Below are 20,881 nucleotides of genomic sequence, written 5' to 3' on the forward strand. Positions count from 1 at the left end.
TATTTTTGAGACGGAGTTTCGCTTTTGTCGCCCAGGCTGAAGTACAATGGCACGATCTCGGCTCACTGCAACCTCCGCCTCCTGGGTTCAAGCAATTCTCCTGCCTCAGCCTCCCAAGTAGCTGGGATTACAGGCATGCGCCACCATGCCTGGCTAATTTTTGTATTTTTAGTAGAGGGGAGGTTTCTCCATGTTGGTCAGGCTGGTCTTGAACTCCTGACCTCAGGTGATCCACCCTCCTTGGCCTCCCAAAGGGCTGGGATTATAGGCATGAGCCACTGCACCTGGCCGACCTTGTTTTCTTATAAGCGTAAGGAAAATTCTAGATTTTTATTTTTATTTTTTGGTGTGTGTGTGTACACATAAAATGCACATATACATTTTTTGAAAATTTTTTCAAAAAATGTTTTCAAAAAATTTTTGAAAAAAAAATTCACCGAAACAAAAACCACAGGTAAACCCATGTTTCTGAGATGTTAGTATTCTAAGCAAGCTATGAGATAATCACTTCAAGTTAAAGTGAAAATTTTCCTGAAGCCACACTTTTCAAGTGAAATCAGTAATTCTACTTAATAGGACAATTTAAATTGGCTAATTTTAAAGCATCTATATCACAAATGAAATGGTTTGTTTGCAAAATTCCTAAAAGGATTTTTTTCCCACTGCCATCACTGGAGGTTTCCCCATCCAGATGAGAAAACGAGACAAATCCAGTGTGTTTTAATTAGCTAAACAAAACTGAGTTAAACGGACATTTGACAGGTTCTCCAGAGGGCCATTCCTTAAAAGAAAGCTGAAATCTCTGTTGCTATATTGACTAAAAGGTCATGATTCCTGGAATATATAAGACTTGGCTCATAAAAACCTACTCAGATGGTTAGAGGTGTTGGCAATCTAGGACCTGCTGCCATAAATGTGTGAACAACCTTTTGGAAAGAAAACTATCAACCTGCATGTTTCTTCTTTACCCCAGTGTAGGGATTCAATCAGGCTGGTGGGAAAAATATTAGAGATCGTTATAGAGATAGATGCAAATCTTCTTGGAAGGCCGAGAAGTTTGCATAACTTTGGTAATAGATCTGGCTAAAGGCAGCCTGTTCCCAGTACCTTTAGTTAAATAAATTAAAGTAGTAACAAAAGAATGTGGGGAAGTTATCTAGCTAGCTTGTTTATTCATGTGGTCTTAAGACTAACCTTTGATGTACGGTGGGAGCTTAAGTGCTTTCTACTCAGGAAGTCCACAATGTCAATTACCCTCTAGTGGTGTTGACTCAAGTCTTTGTCAATTAATCTTTACCAATAAATGCGAGTCTCCCTAGCTGGTCAGGGCCCAGTGGCAACTGTTTACAGGACTCTGCTGGAGTCTGTAAGCGACTCGGAGACACTCAGCTGGACTGGCAGAGCAGAATATCTGTGTGTACTTCATTCATCTGTCCCTGGGTCGGGGTCTGCAAAGGACAGACCTCCTGCAGCTGGTGTCCCCGTGTGAGGAGCGCTACCACACCCCAGCTCATTCCTTACATGGAGACTCAGTATTTTCTTTATTGGTTCAGCAAAGGCCAGGAAAAACAACTCTGTAGCAAGCAGAATGTTATTGTACTATATATTGTTTAATTTATTGTAAATACTGGTGAACAGTGGTCAATAAATAGTTTTATATTCCTTCAAAAAAAGAAAAAGAAAGAAAAAGAAAGCAAGAAAAAGAAAGAAAAGAGAAAGAGCGAGCTTGCAGGGTGTGCAGAGGTTGTCTGCAAACGCTATGCCATTCTGTATTAGGGGCTTGAGCACCTGTGATGTCGGTATCTTCAAGAGAGGGTCCTGGAGCCAATCCCCCACGGATACTGCGGAATGACTGTATTTGGGTTTTGATAGAAAGCTGAGAAACCCGGAATGTCAGAGACATCCTCTCAGCAGTAGGAAGCCGAGTTAGTATCAGGAGAAGCCAGTGGTTAAATTCACAGTCTTTTTACACATAAGAGCAAAACACACTTTACAACAACGGTGGAAAAAACTCCGTGATCGCTCGCTGAAGGGAATTAAAGATGCAGTGATAGTTACAACACGGCAACAGCATATATTGACAAGCGAGATCTCATCTAAGAGTTTAGGGTTTGGTGGGGGGAGCCAGAGCCTCTCTGAGGATGCATCCTCCTTTGAAAGCACTGACCTAGCCCCTACATCCACAAACGTGGGAAAAGTGTGGGAGACGGCAGAGTCTCAGCAACCCCTCATTCCAGTTTGTCTCCTTAGACAGCATCCATATCCCCCATCCTCCATCAGCTCCTTTTCCCGCTTCCCTATCCTGCAGTTGATTTTGCAAAGCGGAGACAGGTGTCTGTGCTTAGGACAATGCTTCACATTGCCAGGAGAGGGCAGCAGATCACGCCCCCATTCCCTGCGCTGCCTTGGCGCTGTCCAGGATTCCAGTGAATTTTCAAGGGTTGTTGAGTGCTCACGGGAGCCAGGCTGCGTGCCAGGCACTGGGAATGCAAAGCCAACTGAGATACGGGGCCCTGCTCTGCAGGAGGCTGTGGTCTAAGAGGGCGAGGCAGCCATGGAAACATACAGGTCCAAACAGTGGGGCGAGGCCCTGGGGCAGAAGGCTCTTCAGGGGCTGTGGGATCCCCAGGAGGTAGGGAGAGGAGGAGTATCAGAAAATACCCAGCAGGGGCCAGGCGTGGTGGCTCAAGCCTGTAATCCCAGCACTTTGGGAGGCCAAGGCCGGTGGATCACTTGAGGGAAGGAGATCGAGATCAGTTTGGCCAACATGGTGAAACCCTGTCGCTACCAAAAATACAAAGATTAGCAGGATGTGGTGGCTGGTGCCTACAGGCTACTCTGGAGGCTGAGGCACAAGAATCACTTGGACCCTGGAGGCGGAGGTTGCGGTGAGCTGAGATCACGCCTCTGCATTCCAGCCTGGGTGACAGACCTAGACTCTGTCTCAAAATAAACAGACAAAACCCCACACAGCCAGCAGGAAGAGGTGCTTGAGCTGAGTCTTGGAAGCAGGTAGGTTTCCCTGGTTCCTAGGCCAGGCCACGCACACCAGGCAGGGGAGTCGGGGCTGAGCGTGACACTACAGGGTGAGCTCAGGCTTGAACACAGGGCACTGGGAGCAGGAGGAGGATCTCAGAAAGGGGGAGGATCACGGAGGGCTGTCCTCCATGGCCACACTAAGACCTGAGACCTCCTGGGCTCAGGTGATCCTTCTGCCTCAGCCTACGAAATAGCTGGGACTACAGGTGTGTGTCACTATGCCCAACACATTTCTTAATTATTTGGAAAGATAGAGTCTGCCTATGTTGCCAAGGCTGGTCTCAAACTACTGGGCTCAAGTGACACTCCTGCCTCAGCCTCCCAAAGTGCTGAGATTGCAGATGTCAACCACCACCCCTGGTCCATTTCAATTATTTTTAGTGTATTTGGTATATTTACAGAATTGTGCAACCATCACCAATATCTACTTTTGGAACATTCTGTCATCCCAGAAAGAAACTCGTGCTCGTCAGAGTTACTTTTCATTCTCATCCCCAGCCCTGGGCAACAAGTTACCTACTTTCTGTCTCTATATTAGGGTCTTCTGGATATTTCATATAAACTGAATCAGGCAATGTGAGTTCTTTTGCATCTGGCTTCTTTCACGAGGCATTGCATTGTTGAGGTTGATCAATGTAGTAGCATGTATCAGAACTTCCTTTTGATTGCTGAACAGTATTCCGTTGTATATTCCATGTTTTAATCCCTTTGCCAGTTGATGGCCTTTTGAGTTGTCTTGAGCTTTTGGTTCTTGTGAATGGTGCTGCCATGAACATTCACATACAAGCCTCTGTGTGGACATACATTTTCATTTTCCCTGGGTACATACCTAGAAGTGAAGTTGCTGGGTTTAAGGCAATTCTGTTTTTAACATTTTGAGAAACTGTCATACTATCTTCCAAAAAAGTGGCTGCACCATGTTATTTATTTATTTATCTATTTATTTATTTATTTATTATTTATTTTGAGATGGATTTTCACTCTTGTTGCCCAGGCTGGAGTGCAATGGTGCAATCTCAGCTCTTTGCAACCTCTGCCACCCGGATTCAAGTGATTCTTCTGCCTCAGGCTCCCAAGTGGCTGGGATTACAGTCAGCTAAATTTTTTTTTTTTTTTTTTTTTTTTATGGTGAAAAGATATACATCTATTTAGAATTAGCTAGCTGGACTCAGTTTAGATGATCCCAATTTTGTTGGTAACATTCAAAGCATTGTAATCAGGAGCCGATCGAACATACACCTTCCTCTCTCCATCAGGCCAAATCAGGGTGTTGAATTTGGCCACATCCATGTCACAGAGCTTCTTCACCGCCTGTTGGATCTGGTTCTTGTTGGCTTTAACGTCCTTAACGGACACAAGCCTGTTGTTGTCTTCTATCTTCTTCATGGCCGACTCAGTGGTCAGCAGAAACTTAATGACAGCACAGTGGTCAAGCTCATTTCTCCTGGGGGACTCTTCCGAGGATATTTGGGCTGCCTCCAGAGTTGCAGTGTCTTGGGCCACTGGGAGGTTGGTGACATATAGATCTTCTGTTTTTTGTGGCTGTGGACACCATTCAACACTGCCCTCTTGGCCTTCAAAGCCTTGGCTTTGACTTTGGTCTTAGGAGGGGCAGGAGCTTCCTTCGCTTTCGGTGCCATCTTGTGAAAAAGTAATTTTGTATTTTTAGTAGAGATGGGGTTTCACCGTATTGGTCAGGCTGGTATCGAACTCCTGACCCAGGCTGGTCGTGAACTCCTGATCCACCTGCCTCAGCCTCCCAAAGTGCTGGGCTTACAGGTGTGAGCCATTGCACCTGGCCTGTACCATTTTATATTTTCACTGGCAGTGAATGAGGATTTTGATTTCTCCACATCCTCTCCAGCACTTGCTGTTATCTGCTGATTGGTTATAGTCATTCTAGTGGGTGTGAAGTGACATCTCATTGTGGATCAATTTACTTTTTCCTAGTGACTAATGATGTTGAGCACTTTTTAATGTGCTTATTGGACATTAATATATATTCTTAGGCCAGGCGTGGTGGCTCACACCAGCACTTTGGGAGGCCGAGGTGTGCAGATTGTGGAGCTAGGAGTTGGAGACCAGCCTGACCAACGTGGTGAAATGTTGGGAGCAGGCCCCAAAATCTGACCATAAACTGGCCCCAAAACTGGACATAAACAAAATCTCTGCAGCACTGTGACATGTTCGTGATGGCCATGATGCCCACACTGGAAGGTCGTGGGTTTACCAGAATGAGGGCAAGAAACACCTGGCCCATCCAGGGAGGAAAACCACTTAAAAGCATTCTTAAGCCACAAACAATAGCATGAGCAAGCTGTGCCTTAAGGACATGCTCCTGCTGCAGGTAACTAGCCAGACCCATCCCTTTATTTTGGCCCAGCCCTTTATTTCCCATAAGGAAGACTTTTAGTTAATCTATAATCTATAGAAACAATGCTTATCACTGGCTTGCCATCAATAAATATGTGGGTAAATATCTGTTCATGGCTCTCAGCTCTGAAGGCTGTGAGACCCCTGATTTCCCACTCCACACCCTGTATTTCTGTGTGTGTTTCTTTAATTCCTCTAGTGCCAGTGGGTTAGGGTCTCCATGACTGAGCTGGTCTCGGCAAGTGGTACCCATACGTGGGGCTCAAACCCGGGTCGGAGGGTTGCTGGAGCAATGGCTGGAGAATGTGGCACTAAGCCGGAGGATACCTGAGTACTCTTGAGCAATCCCCGTGGTGGGTAAGAAGGGGAGCTCGGAAGCATCAGGGTAACAATGGGACAAGTGTGGGCTTTGGTTCATTCCACCTTGGAACCTTTTCACACTAATGATAAGGAGGAAGGAGAGTATAATGAAGTAACAGAAGAGGTTACAGAGCAGGTTTTTTTTGCCAGCTAAAGCTAAAGCGGCAAAGGAGGAAGAGGTTCATCCCTACCCTTCTGTACCCCCTCCTTATTTTGAAGAAAAAGATTGGCTTGACCCTCCAGATCTTTCTTTTCCAGAGGATGCTGGGCAAAAAGTAGTTGCCCCAGTGACTGTTCGAGCAGCACCTCAAGCTACTGCTCTCAGTTCTATTCAGGAAGGAATTCAGCAAGCTAGAAGAGAGGGTGATTTAGAGGCTTGCAGTTCCCTGTTAGAATACAACCTCCAGATCAACAAGGAAATATTGTAGCTACATTTGAGCCTTTTCCTTTTAAATTACTCAAAGAATTTAAACAAGCTATTAATCAGTATGGACCAGGTTCTCCTTTTGTAATGGGACTGCTAAAGAATGTTACTGTTTCCAGTTGGATGATTCCTACTGATTGGGACGCTCTTCCTCGAGCTTGTCTAACTCCTGCTCAGTTCTTACAATTTAAAACTTGGTGGGCAGATGAAGCTTCCATTCAGGCTGCTCACAACGCCCAGGCCCAACCTCAAATTAATATAACTGCAGACCAACTTTTGGGGGTCGGTGGCTGGGCTGGTTTAGATGCACAAGTGGTCATGCAGGTCGATGCCATAGAATATAGTGGTCAAGCTCATTTCTGCTGTGTGCATTAGAGCTTGGGAAAAAAATCAGTTCAGGAGGAGAACAATACCCTTCCTTTAGTGCTGTAAAACAAGGACCCAAAGAACCATATGCAGATTTTGTAGCTTGGTTACAGGAGTCTCTTAAAAAGGTGATTGAAGATTCAGCTACTCAGGATATAGTGTTGCAGTTATTAGCTTTTGACAATGCTAATCCCGATTGCCAGGCTGCTCTGCAACCTATTCGAGGGAAAGCACATTTAGTTGATTATATCAAGGCCTGTGACAGTATTGGAGGCAATCTGCATAAAGCTACTTTGTTGGTGCAAACTATGTCAGGACTGAAAGTGGATAAAGGAAATACTCCATTTCCTGGAGCTTGTTTTAACTGTGGGAAGCATGGTCATACTAAAAAAGAATGTAGAAAAAAAATCAGTGAGTCAGGCCGCTAGACAGGGGAAAAAAGAAAACTGCTGAGCCTGAAATATGTCCAAAATGTAAAAAAGAAAAACACTGGGCTAGTCAGTGTCACTCTAAGTTGGATAAAGATGGAAACCCGATTTTGGGAAACGCCATGAGGGGCCCGTCCCCGGCCGCATTCCAAACCAGGGCATTTCTGGCTCAGGCCATTCCCTCCACCCTGTACAATGTCTGTCCCCTGCCACAGCCAGTAGTGCTGCAGTAGATTTATGCTGCACAAAAGCTATGAGCCTTCTGCCTGGGGAACCCCCTCAAAAGGTCCCAACAGGAGTCTATGGACCCTTGCCACTGGGGACGATAGGATCACTTCTGGGAAGGTCTAGTTTAAAAGGAGTAAAAATACATACAGGAGTCATTGATTCAGATTACAATAGGGAAATTCATATTGTTATATCTACTTCTGTTCCCTGGAAAGCAGAGCCAGGAGAGCGCATAGCACAGCTCCTGATGGTGCCGTATGTGGAAATGGGGAAAAGTGAAATTAAACAAACAGGAGGATTTGGAAGCACAAATAAACAAGGCAAAGCAGCTTATTGGGTGAATCAAATTACTGATAAATGTCCTACCTGTGAAATAACTGTTCAAGGAAAGAAATTTAAAGGTTTGGTAGATACAGGAGCAGATAGTTCAATCATTTCTCTACAGCACTGGCCGTCCACGTAGCCAATTCAACCTGCTCAGTTTAACACAGTTGGAGTTGGTAGAGCCCCTGAAGTATATCAAAGTAGTTATGTTTTGCATTGTGAAGGGCCCGATGGACAACCTGGGACTATTCAGCCAATTGCAACTTCTGTACCTATAAATTTATGGGGAAGAGATTTATTACAACAATGGGAGCACAAGTTCTAATTCCTGAGCAATTACACAGCCCTCAAAGTCAACATATGATGCATGAAATGGGGTATGTCCCTGGTATGGGACTAGGAAAAAATTTGCAAGGTTTGGAGGAATCTCTTCGAGTGGAAGGACAAAGTTCCTGCCGAGGTTTAGGATATGATTTTTGATGGCGGCCATTGTTAAGCCTACAGAACTTATACCTGCTTTTAATATGCCTATTAATGTGATTTCTGATTCTTCATACGTGGTTCATTCCACACAGTTAATTGAAAATGCTCAGTTATGATTTCATACAGTTGAACAACTGATGACAAAAACAAAGGGGGAGAAACAGTGATGACGGGACACCACATATCCAGTTGAATCTAGCATTATTAACTTTAAATTTTATGAGCCTGCCCAAAGGCCAGATGTTATCAGCAGCTGAACAGCATCGACAGAAACCGGCTGCAGACAGAAGCAGAACAACCGGTTTGGTGGAGAGATCTGATAACAAAAAGTTGGGAAATAGGTAAAATAATAACTTGGGGTAGAGGTTATGCTTGTGTTTTTCCAGGCCAAAATCAACAGCCAATTTGGATATCATCAAGACACATGAAACCTTATCATGAGTCAGATGCCGAGGAAGAGACTCCAGGAGGATCCTGAAGACTGCCTGGTTGTAGCCATGTCAAGACTGATGCTGAGGAAGACCCCAGCTGTCACAAGCAACACCCGTCAAACACAGCCACCCACCTGGGGACAGATCAATAAGCCGTCACAGATAGCGGGAGAAAGCCTGAGGAAAGCGGGACAGCCAGTCACAATGAATAATTTAATGGTAGCTATGATAGTGGTGATCACCACTGCCCTGAGTGTTCCTTCAACAAGGGCTGACACAGAGAGCAATTATACTTATTGGGCATATTTATCAATCTTGGCTGGCAATAATGCCTGGATGTAATCACTCTATGACGCAGTTACACATGCTTTCTGGTCTCAGTATTTACCATAATAAATCTGCTCCTGTAATTGAAGTAAACAGCCCTCAAAAACCTACTTGTAAACAGAATTGGACCTGACCAGAAAAAATGAACATACTTGTTTAGGAAGATTGCATTGCAGAACAGGCAGAGGTGCTACACAACGATTCCTATGGAATCATTATTGATTGGTCCTCTAAGGGGATGTTTAGCTTGAATTGCACCTTTCAGTCTGCCACGCTATGCTCAGCTGGTCTGAATAAAATGGTCAGATGGTAGAAATGATAAGAAATATGGCAAGAGTTCCTATTGTCTGTAAACATGGCGGTATAGTGGCACCTCAACCTCAAATGATATGGCCCACTCTAGGAGCTAAACATAAGGATTTGTGGAACTATTAAAAGCTCTTAATAAGACAAAAATTTAGGAAAGAATAAAAAAGCATCTAGAAGGACACTCTACAAATTTGTCTTTGGATATTGCAAAATTAAAAGGACAAGTATTTAAAGCATCCCAGGCACACCTGACCTTAATGCCAGGAACTGGAGTGCTTGAAGGAGCTGCAGACGGATTAGCAGCTAGTAACTCATTAAAATGGATAAAAATCCTTAGAAGCTCTGTGATTTCAATGATGATTGTGCTTTTAATCTGTGTTGTCTTTGTCTGCAGATGAGGATCTTGACTCCTGCAAGCAGTAGCTCACTGTGACAAAGCTGCCTTTACTTTTATGGCTTTGCAAAACAAAGAAGGAGGGGCATGTTGGGAACAGGCCCCAAAATCTGGCCATAAACTGGCCATAAACAAAATCTCTGCAGCACTGTGACGTGTTCATGATGACCATGACACCCACGCTGGCAGGTTGTGGGTGTACCGGAATGAGGGCAAGGAACACCTGGCCCACCCAAGGTGGAAAACCACTTAAAGGCGTTCTAAAAATACAAAAAACTAGCCGGGCGAGGTGGCGGGCGCCTGTAGTCCCAGCTACTCCGGAGGCTGAGGCAGGAGAATGGCGTAAACCCGGGAGGCGGAGCTTGCAGTGAGCTGAGATCCAGCCACTGCACTCTAGCCTGGGCGACAGAGCAAGACTCCGTCTCAAAAAAAAAAAAAAAAAAAAAAAAAAAAAAAAAAAAAAAAAAAGGCGTTCTTAAACCACAAACAATAGCATGAGCGATCTGTGCCTTAAGGACATGCTCCTGCTGCAGATAACGAGCCAGACCCATCCCTTTATTTCAGCCCATCCCCTTATTTCCCATAAGGAATACTTGTAGTTAATCTACAATCTACAGAAACAATGCTTGTCACTGGCTTGCTGTCAATAAATATCTGGGTGAATCTCTGTTCGAGGCTGTCAGCTCTGAAGGCTGTGAGACCTCTGATTTCCCACTCCACACTCTATATTTCTCTGTGTGTGTCTTTAATTCCTCTAGTGCCACTGGGTTAGGGTCTCTACGACTGAGCTGGTCTCAGCAGTGAAACCCTGTCTCTACTAAAAATACAAAAATTAGCCCGGTGTGGTGGTGCACGCCTATAATCCCAGCTACTCAGGAGGCTGAGGCAGGAGAATCGCTTGAACCCAAGAGGTGGAGGTTGCAGTGAGCCAAGATCACGCCACTGCACTCCAGCCTGGGTGACAGAGCGAGACTCCGTCTCAAAAAAGAATATATATATATATAAATATATATATTTATTTTTATATATAAATATATAATTTATATATAAATAAATATATATTAATATATATAATATATATATATAGTCTCTTTTGATGTACCAAAGTTTTTAATTCAGCTGATGTTCAACTTGTCATTTTTTTTCATTTTCTCACTTCCCCCCTTTCCTCCTTTCCCAGGTCTCATTAGGTTGCTCAGTCTTGTCTTGAACTATGATTTTGGTATTGTATCTAAAAAATCAATGCCTTACACAAGAACACAAGAATTTACTCCTATGTTTTCATCTAAGAGTTTTATAGTTTTAGTTTTTACATTTAGATCTGTGATCCATTTTCAGTTAATTTTGTGTGTGGTGTTAGACATAATTTGCACATTGATATTCTATTTCCCCACCAACATTTGTTGAAAAGATTATTCCTGGCTGGACACAGTGGCTCACACCTGTAATCCCAGCACTTTGGGAGGCCAAGGCAGGAGTATTGCTTGAGTCCAGGAGTTTAAGTCCAGCCTGGGCAACATGGTGAGACACCTGTCTCTACAAAAACAAAATCAAGAAAAGACTATTTCTTTCCAAATGAAGTTTCTTGACCCATTTGTCAAATAATTGACTTTAAATGTAATCATTTCTTTCTGGGATTTCAATTACTTTTCAATTAATTAATTAACCATTTTTGGGGGGGACAGAGTCTTATTCTGTTGTGCAGTCTGGAGTGCCAGTGGTATGATTATATCTCACTGTAGTCTCAAACTCCTGAGCTCAAGTCATCCTCCTGCCTCAGTTGCCTAAGTAGCTGAGACTATAAGTGTGCGTCACCATTCCTGGCTAATATTTTATTTTATTTTATTTTATTTTACTTTATTTTAGTAGAGACAGAGTCTCGCTCTGTTGCCCAGGCTGGTCTTGAACTCCTGGCTTCAAAGGCTCCTCTCTTCATGGCCCTTTGAAATGTTGGGATTACAGGCAAAAGACACCACACCTGGCTTTTATTTCTTTTTACTTTTTTTTAGACATGTTCTCTTTCCATTGCTCAGGTTGGAGTGTAGCAGCCAAACATAGCTCACTGTAGCCTCAAACTCCTAGGCTCAAGAGATCCTCCCACCTCAGCCTCCTGAGTAGGTGGACTGCAGGCACGCACAACCATGCCTGGCTAATTTTAAAAAATTAAATTAATTTAAAATTAATTAATTGATTAAAATTAAATTTAAAATTAATTAGTTGATTACAATTAAATTAATTTAATTCAGACTGCCTGAAACGATCGCTCAGGCAGTCTGCCTCCAAAGACCAAACCCTGGATCACAGCGCTCTCTCTCCAGCACACACTTCCATTTAATTTCTTTTTTTTTTTAGTAGAGACAGTTCTCACTGTCTATGTTGCCCAGGCTGGTCTCAAACTCCTGGCCTCAAGGGATCCCCCAAACTCAGCCTCCCAAAGTTCTGCAATTATTGATATGAGCACTCAGCCTGAGCTTTCAGTTATACTCCAGTGACCTATACATCTGTCCTTATGCTGGTACCATACTCACTTGATTACTTCGTAGTAAGTTTTGAAATTAGGAAGATAAGTCTTCCAGGCTTGTTCTTCTTTTTCAGGATGGTTTTGCTTATTCTGTGTCCTTTGCATGTCCATATGAATTTTAGGATCAGCTCATCAATTTCTGCAGAAAAGGCAGCTGAGATTTTGATAGGAATTGGGTTAAACGTGTAGGCCAATTAGGAATATTGACAATAATCTCTAGTCTTCTCATCCATGAACATGGAATAGCTTTGATTTATTTAAAGTCATCTTTAATTTCTTTCAACAATGTTTTAAAGTTGTTACTGTACAAGTCTTGCTTTTGTGAAATTTATTCCTAGTATTTTATTCTTTGAGATGTTATTTTGAGTGAAATAATTTTCTAATTTTTGTTTTTGGATTGTTCATTGCTGGAACTACAGTTGTACAGAAATACAATTGATTTTTTTTTTTTTTTGAAACAGAGTCTTGCTTTGTCACCAGGCTGGAGTGCAGTGGTGCGATCTCGGCTCACTGCAACCTCTGCCTCCCGGGTTCAAGCGATTCTCCTTCCTCAGCCTCCTGAGTAACTGGGACTACAGGTTAGCACCACCAAGCCCAGCAAATTTTTGTATTTTTAGTAGAGATGGGGGTTTCACCATGTTGGCCAGGATGGCCTCGATCTCTTGACTTCGTGATCCGCCTGCTTTGGCCTCCCAAAGTACTGGGATTACAGGCATGAGCCACCTCGTCCAGCCATAAATAAATGTTTTAAGAAATATGTAACACCAAAGTTAACAAGAAAAAATGTAAAGGTCTTTAATGGGTGTTTTTTTTTTTTTTTTTTTTGGCATTGCATTTTGGCAAATTATACTGGGAACATTCTGACTCGGGCTGGGTTGAGGCAGGAGAAAAATACAAAAATTAGCCAGGTGTGGTGGTGCACGCCTGTAATCCCAGCTACTCAGAAGGCTGAGGCAGGAGAATTGCTTGAAGCTGGGGAGGCGGAGGTTGCAGTGAGCTGAGATCGCACCATTGCACTCCAACCTGGGCAACAAGTGTGAAACTCTGTCTCAAAAAAAAAAAAAAGCCGGGCGCGGTGGCTCAAGCCTGTAATCCCAGCACTTTGGGAGGCCGAGACGGGCGGATCACGAGGTCAGGAGTTCGAGAACATCCTGGCTAACCCAGTGAAACCCCGTCTCTACTAAAAAATACAAAAAACTAGCTGGGCGAGGGTGGCGGGCACCTGTAGTCCCAAGACTACTCGGGAGGCGAGACAGCATGAGAATGGCGTCAAACCTTGGGAGGCGGCAGCTGGGCAGTGAAGCTGACGATCCGGTCCATCTGCACTCCAGCCTGGGCGGACATGAGACGGGACTCCGTCGCAAAAAAAAATAAAAAAAAAAAAGAAAGGACCTTTGTGACATGAATGAATAGGAAGGGCATTCATAACATTAAGCAAATAAGCCAGAAGCCACACAGAAAAGCAAAACCACACAGTGTCACTTACATGTGGAAGCTGAAAAAGTTGAACTCATAGGAACAAAGAGTAGAATGGTGGTTATCAAGGGCTGGGGGTGCTGACTGGGGAGATGCTTGTCGGAGTTAGGCAGGAGGAAGAAGTTCCAGAGATCTGCTGTATAATGTGGTGATTAGAGTTAACAACACCACAGTGCAGACAGGAAAATTGTGAAGAGAGTAGGTTTGAAGTGTTCTCACCACAAAAAATGGTAAGTGTGTGAGGCCATGCACGTTACATAACTCAGTGTGTTCGTATTTGAAAAACACACTACCTTGTGCACCATAAATATATCCAATTTTTCTTTTTTTTCTTTTTTTTTTTGAGACAGAGTCTCACTCTGTCTCCCAGTCTGGAGGGCAGTGGTGCAGTCTCAGCTCCCAAACAAAAACGAAGTAGAGGGAACAGCATGAGCATGGAGAACCTTTTCACTGCAGGGCCAGCTGGTGGGGCCACCTTTTGGGTAGATGAGAAGGTGCTGACTCCTGTGGAGTGAAATCAAGGGGCAGAGAAAAGCCCTCCCTGTGCTCTGGAAATGCTCCCGTGGCTGGAGCATCCTCCCATTTCATGGCTGCTTGCTGTTGTGTGTTCCTGCAGAGCCTGCCATGATGGCTGCCCGGGGACTGGGGTGCAGTCATGTTTTATAAAACACGCAGAAGCACTCAAGAGCCAGGTTGTGTGAACTTTGGGAAAATTGTTTATCTGGTGATTCTCAACCCGTTTGGAGACTCAGGGCCTTTTGAGAAGCAGGTGAAGGCACATTTGCACAAGATTTTGCACACAATCCCAGTGAGTCTCAGGCCCTGTGAAACTCATCCCTAATCCCCAGATGCAGAGCTCCTGCTTTATGCCGCTGCAGTTTATGCCTTAGTAAGAAAGAGTGACCAAGAACAAGGTTTAGCTGGGGTGATGGGGAGTGCAGATTTCCGCGGGGAACAGGGATGTGAGAAAGGGCTCTGAGGGAAGAAGAGGCGCAGAGAAAGGGAGCAGTGTGACCCAGGAGACCTCTGTGTGACCTTGACACACTGGCTCAAGGCCCAGGCTGCTCAGAATGCACGTGTCCTGAGCGACCCTGCCCCCTTCGTCAAAGACCACTGTACGTGGGTAGAAGTTTCTGGGCGTCTCCATAGGACATGCCCTGTGTGTTGGATGGACAAGCAAGCTACGTTTCTCAGCAGTAACTGCCAAAGACGATGGGGAGACAAATCATGGAGCTGTCACGAATCCTGGCACCACTTGGCCATTTCCTGGAGGGTGACCCTGAGAGCCAGGGCACTCGCTAAGGACACTCACCGCCTTAACTCAGCAATGAGCTGTTTTTCCTGTGTGCAGGTCTTTGCAAGGTGCTCTTACACCTCTGTCCTCACAGCAGCCCTGAAAGGAGAATGCAAGGGAGGCAGTGTGGCCAGGCTGCCTGTGCAGACCACTGGCGTTCAAGTGGCATTTACCAGGGGTGAGACCTTGAGCCGATCCCTTGCCTTTCCCGAGCCTGCTCCTTCTCGTCTGTAAAACGGTAACAGCGTGCCGGCCTCTCAAGAGTGAGACGAGGTTCGGTCAGGACGATGGCCGTGAAAGCACAGTGTGGAGCTGCATCCGTTTTCTCTTGACATGTCACACATTACCAAAATACGTACTCTTTATGACTGTAGGACTGAATTCCCTGTTTTCCAGCTGGATGTCAGCCAGGGGCAATGCTCACCTCAGGGAGGCCAACCATGTTCCTTGCCCCGAGGCACCTCCAGCTTCGGAGCCAGCAATGCTTCCTCATTGGATCCCTCTCGCCGTTGAGTCTCGCTGCCTTCCCTTCCTCTGACCTCTAGACCCAGATGTAGAAGGACTCATGTGGTTAGGTCAAGCCCACAGGGATCATCCCCCTATATAAATGCCAACTGCAAAATCCCTTCCCATCAACACCCATTACTGCGTAACTGAGTAACTGACAGAAGATGTGTGTGTACCAGGACCCTGGAATTTTGGGGGCCATCTCAGAGTTCTGCCTCTGTGAGGGCGATGTTGTAGGATTTTATTTGCATTTTAAAATTTTATTAAAATAAAAGAATTTTTATTCTTTTTAACAGCTACATCATATTCCATTTTTTAATATATGCCGCAATTTCTTTATCCATTTGTCTGTTGATGGACGCTTAGGTTGACTCCTGTTTCTTTCAGGTCAGCCAACACTTGCAGTGTTGGATTCCCTTAAGGTTTTCTTGGAGTAATGAGGTTCTTTGAAAATAAGGGCAGCGTCTTGGGTGAGGGGAACGGTCCAGTCCTGGTTGTGTCAAGCGACGGGAGAGCTGCACCCTGGTCCTGCCTCAAAGGCTCGAGAGGGCCATGTGAAATCGTAAGGGCTTGGACCAACGTCGAAGACATGAGGAAGGAGCACTTCCCTCGAGGCTGTGGAAAGGGCTGGGACGACCTGTCCTCACTCTGTCCTTGTGCACACAGTGCATTTGCCAGCTGGCCGAGGCTCTGGCTCTCAGTGGCTGTGGAGGTGTCAACTTGGAGCCCCAGCTGGAGAATATCACAGGCGTGCTGTTCCAACTGGTGAGTGCTGCGGGCTGGAGGCATCCTGTCCTGGCCCTCTCTCTCTTCTTCCCCAGATCAGGTCACCACCTCCAGACGGTACAGGGGTCTTTGACATGGTGACCTTAGCTGCACACACTGCAGGCGTCTCTGAAACAGGCAAATCTGAAACAGCCTGGATTCTGGGCACAGAGAGGGATGTTTTCCAGGAGGTAACTTGGATACATCCTGTGTGTTTTTTGGGGTGACAAGCCTTTGTGGCTTCCCCTGAACTCTAGGGAAAAGGCAGAAGGTTCAAGGCCCTCCTTCAGCCTGTGGGAGGTGCCAGGTCTTCTGTGTTGTGGAGTAGGCAGAGGACAATTGAACATTGTGCAAAAGGATGACGCCTTCTTTGTATTTAGTTTGATGGCCTCTGTCTTGTTCCCTTTGGGGCTGGGAATGTGGATTCCTGGGCTCCAGTTTTCTGTTCTCCTTACAGCCTGGTTGCCATGCACTGCATGGCTTCATGCCTCAGTTTCCTCCTCCACGTGTAGGGTCCCTGGTTTCCATCCTCCCAGGCCTGAGGGCCTTGGTCTCCCTACAGATAAGTGGCAAATACTACTCAGATTGTTACTCCATGCTGAACCACAGCTCAGCTCTGAGAGCTTTCAACATACTCTAAGTTCATATGTTTCTGTAGCCGTGTGTGTGTGTGTGCGCGCGCACGCCCACGTGTGAACTCAGGACCACTTTGGTCTCTCCCTGGGCTGGAGTTGGGGCCTAGGTTCCTATGGGAAGGTGGGAATTCCATCCTCCGAGACAAGATTCGAAGTAATTAATGAGAACTTTGCCTGAAATTGAGTGAATCAGAAAGGGCATAGCCATGGCCCCACCCCACCCCATTGTTCCCACTGCCTCACCTGGAGCTGACTCCCCTTTCTCCTGGCATGATCCCCATTTCAGAAAGGTACTCACGGCAGGACAGCACTGATGGACACCTTGCGCTGCCTGTGGGCAGGTATGTGGGGCAGGAGGGGCACTTGGCACATGCTTGGCACGTGGCAAATGCTGGGTGGACCTGGTTCTCTTTCTTTTTCTTTCGTCCAGTTCATGGTCAGTGGTTTGCTGTGAGCATGATTTAAGCCTGGGTATTACCTGCCGTTTAAACATACCCCTGACTGCCCTGTATTCACGCCCTTCTTACAGCCAGGTTATATGGTGGCGATCAGCTGGTGATTTTGCTGCAAAGCACCGTCAAACCCCAGGAGCCTGCCAAGGCAGTGGCAGCCCTGCAAGCCTTCAGGAATGTGTGCTGCAGAGGTGAGTGGGAATGGGGCACAGTCCTGGGGTTCTAGGACTCGATTGTTCCTAGGAAATCTGCTTTCTCTGGAGACAGTCCGGTATAGTAGTTAGAAGCATGGTTTTAAATGCAGAGTCATCTCAGTGGGTTTGGATCTTGGCTGTGCTTCTCACTAGCTATGTGGCCTAGGGCAAATGACTTTTAGGCTGTGCCTCTATTTCCTCATTTGAAAAACAGAGGTAAAAATAATTGTTACCTTTAGGGATTTTTAGTGAGGGTGGAGTGAATAAATGTGAGGTGCTGAGAACAGGGCCTGCTCTGCAGCTCGTTTCACAGTGGTTTATCTGTGATTACTGCCTGGAAGAGCAGGCTTCGCCTCCAATCAGGCATGGATGTCAAACTTTCTCCGTGTGCTAAGCACTGTGCCAGGCACGGAGAACACACACAGAGAAGACAGCCTCTGCCCTCAGCGAGCTCCCTGTCGGGTGGGGAGGGTGAGGCTGTCCACACAGTGAGACGGTGCAGGAACATAGAGAAGACAGCCCCTGCCCCCAGCGAGCACCCTATAGGGTGGGGAGGGTGAGGCTGTCCACACGGTGAGACGGTTCAGGACAACATGCTCTGGGCTGCTTAGATGGGAGTGGCGATGCTGACAGGAAGGCAAGCAGGGGGAGATCAGGGAAGCTGGGGTGGGCTTTACAGAGGGGACGGGACAAAAGCAAGGAGGAGCCTGTGACCATGGGTCAGGACAAGGAGGCCACAGTGAAGAGGAGCAGCAGCTGAGGTTGGAAAGGTTGAGATGGACAGACAGTGGAGAGGACAGCTTGGATGGAGAGGTGGATTTGTGTGGGCAGTCGTGGAGACCGGCGAGGGATGGGGCTAGAATGCCCTCCTGTGGAAAGTACCAGCCAGGCTTGTGGGTTTCAGTGTGGTTGGAAGCATGGGGATGGCTGAGATGCCTGTGGAGACTCCACCTGGCCTTTGATGGCCAGGACTGTACCTGGCATTCCTCCCACCCGGCTGTCCTCTGATGTCTCCCAAGTAGCAGAGGTGGGGAGGATGAGGCTGACCTCCAGCTGCATGCCTGTGTTTTCTCTAGTGCCCCAGATGGAGACCTTGAAGAAGGAGGTGATGAGTTCATTGGTTCTGCTGATACAGAAAAATCAGAGACCTGTGAGCGCAGAGACCGTGTGTTTGTGCTGGGAGGGCAATTGCTTTCTTGAGACCCTGATATCATGTAAATGGAGAGGGGAGGCGGATAGGGAATGAGTAGGAAGGGCATCCTCACCAAGCTAATTCGGGCTCAGACCCCTGCCCTTCTGTTCCACTTGGGTTCTTTTTTTTTTTTTTTTTTTTTTTTTAGAAGGAGTCTTGCTCTGTCCAGGCAGGAGTGCAGTGACCGGATCTCAGCTCACTGCCAACTCCGCCTCCCGGGTTTACGCCATTCTCCTGCCTCAGCCTCCGGTGTAGCTGGGACTACAGGCGCCCGCCACCTCGCCCGGCTAGTTTTCTTCGTATTTTAGTAGAGACGGGGTTTCACCGCATTAGCCAGGATGGTCTCGATCTCCTGACCTCGTGATCCACCCGTCTCGGCCTCCCAAAGTGCTGGGATTACAGGCTTGAGCCACCGCGCCCGGCCCCACTTGGGTTCTTTAAAACCAGGGAAGAGTTTGAGAGGTGGAGAGGTGGTGCCTACCTGCCCTCTACTGAGCTTGTTCTGTGGGCAGCACTGTTGTGTCCTCAGGAGAGACACGGAGCTCCAAGTGACACTGACTCAGGCCCCAAGAACCCACAGGTTGCTTGGAAGGAGAAAGCCTTGAGCTTCATGGCTGGAGCGGGGCCTGAAAAGCTGTATTTTTAACAAGCCCTGCAGTCAGGGGTGCAGGCAGCAGAGACTCCCAGCTCTGGATGGTGTAGGACAGTGCGTGGGGATGGCTGCAGCAGGGCCTACTAGTTTTGAGTGTTAAATAGAGAACAATGCATCAGCCTGAAAAACAAGGCCCCAGTTCCCAGAAGCGTCACAGGAGGCTGGGCCCTCAGGACTTGGCAGATTGGTTCCTGGCTTTCCCCACAAAGGCCAAAACATGAGGCCTTTCCTTTACTTGGATTCCCCTCCACCAACACTCCTGCCAGTTTCAGTATCTGCGGCACACAAAGTGTGGGAAGTCAGGGCTTGGAGTTTTCCAGGAGGACGACGGGGCTGGAGTGGGTCAGAACTTCAGAGCAGAGGATGGAAGTGGGCAGGTCCAGTCACGGATGATCTGTCACAGCCACAGCGCCCACTGAAGGGTCACAGTGGACTTGCAGTCAGGAGGCCGGAGGTCCTTGAAGACCTCCCTGACCTGCTCTGGTCCACTGTGGGCTCTCCTGGAACAGGAAGCCAGCCTGCAGCCCTTTCCTGTCACGCATGTGATGGTCTGTGACCCAAAGGGTACGCACACCCCTGCTGAGCTTTGTCAAGATTCTGGGGCAGCCCAGCTACTTGACCCTGCCCCAGGGGAACAGCATCAGCCACCACCTTGTTAGGCTCAGCCAGCCGGAGCCCTCAGTGAGCAGGACCTGGTGCAAGTGAGGGGACTGAGGGTGGAGCGAGCCAGGGGCAAGGGACAGAGAAGGGCAGGGGTGGGAGCAGAGACACAGAATAGGGGCCTGGCTGGCCTGACAGGGAGGTGCCTTGGCATCCACACCCCTCATCAGTGGACCAGGGGAGGCCTGTACCTGGGAGATTCAGTTGGCATCAGTTCCAGGTCTTGATCCTTTCTTTTCTTTCTCCAGAATGAAGAAGATATCCAGCAGCTGTGTGACAAGAGTCTACAAATGGTAATACAGTTACGGCCAAAGAGGCCTCTCTGTTTCCTCCTCCCCTGGCTCCCAAGATCACTATTCTGCCCCCTTAGGCTGCCTTCTTCCTCCCTCCCCTCCATCTAGCCCCTTGTAGTGTCTCTTCCTCCCCTTCTGATCTCCATCTGTTTCTGCTCAAAGGCCTGGGGCTCCTCTGAGAGGTGACTCAGTGGAGCCAAAGACAGGCATTGAAGGTGACTCTGGAGACCTGAATTTGAGTCCCTCGGTCAGTTTCTAGCTGTGGACCCTTGAGTCCCTCGGCCAGTTTCTAGCTGTGGACCCTTGAGTCCCTCGGCCAGTTTCTAGCTGTGGACCCTTGAGTCCCTCGGTCAGTTTCTAGCTGTGGACCCTTGGGCATGTAGCTCTCTGGGCTGCACTTGCTCCTTCTGTAGGAGGACTGTGAGTTCCTCTCCTCCTGGAGGCACAGCTGCTCTCCCTCCAAGCAAGCCCTGTCTCCTGACCTTTAACATTTCCTCTCCTCTGGAATGTTCCCCAGTGAAGGCGATGACAAGTCGCACAATTTCAAATTTTAAGAAGCCCCTCTGTTTAAGCATGTCCTTCCTAGTGTGGTTTTCTTTTATTAATTTATTTTATTATACTTTCAGTTCTGGGGTACATGTGCTGAACGTGCAGGTTTGTTACATAGGTATACACGTGCCATGGTGGTTTGCTGCACCTAACAACCTGTCAACTACATTAGGTATTTCTCCTAATGCTCTCCCTCCCCCCTCCC

The 20,881-nt window shown here is 46.9% G+C and overlaps 2 pseudogenes; one reads left to right on the plus strand and one right to left on the minus strand.

Moving 5' to 3' along the window:
• Positions 1-4,212: 4,212 nt before the first annotated feature.
• LOC108522359 (60S ribosomal protein L23a pseudogene) lies at positions 4,213-4,679 on the minus strand (annotated as a pseudogene).
• Positions 4,680-15,720: 11,041 nt separating this feature from the next.
• The window catches only part of LOC108522303 (uncharacterized), a 29,412-nt pseudogene continuing 24,251 nt past the window's right edge, over positions 15,721-20,881 (plus strand).

The sequence above is a fragment of the Rhinopithecus bieti genome, unplaced genomic scaffold, assembly GCF_001698545.2.
Source record: "Rhinopithecus bieti isolate Rb0 unplaced genomic scaffold, ASM169854v2 scaffold_2654, whole genome shotgun sequence".
Taxonomy (NCBI): domain Eukaryota; kingdom Metazoa; phylum Chordata; class Mammalia; order Primates; family Cercopithecidae; genus Rhinopithecus; species Rhinopithecus bieti.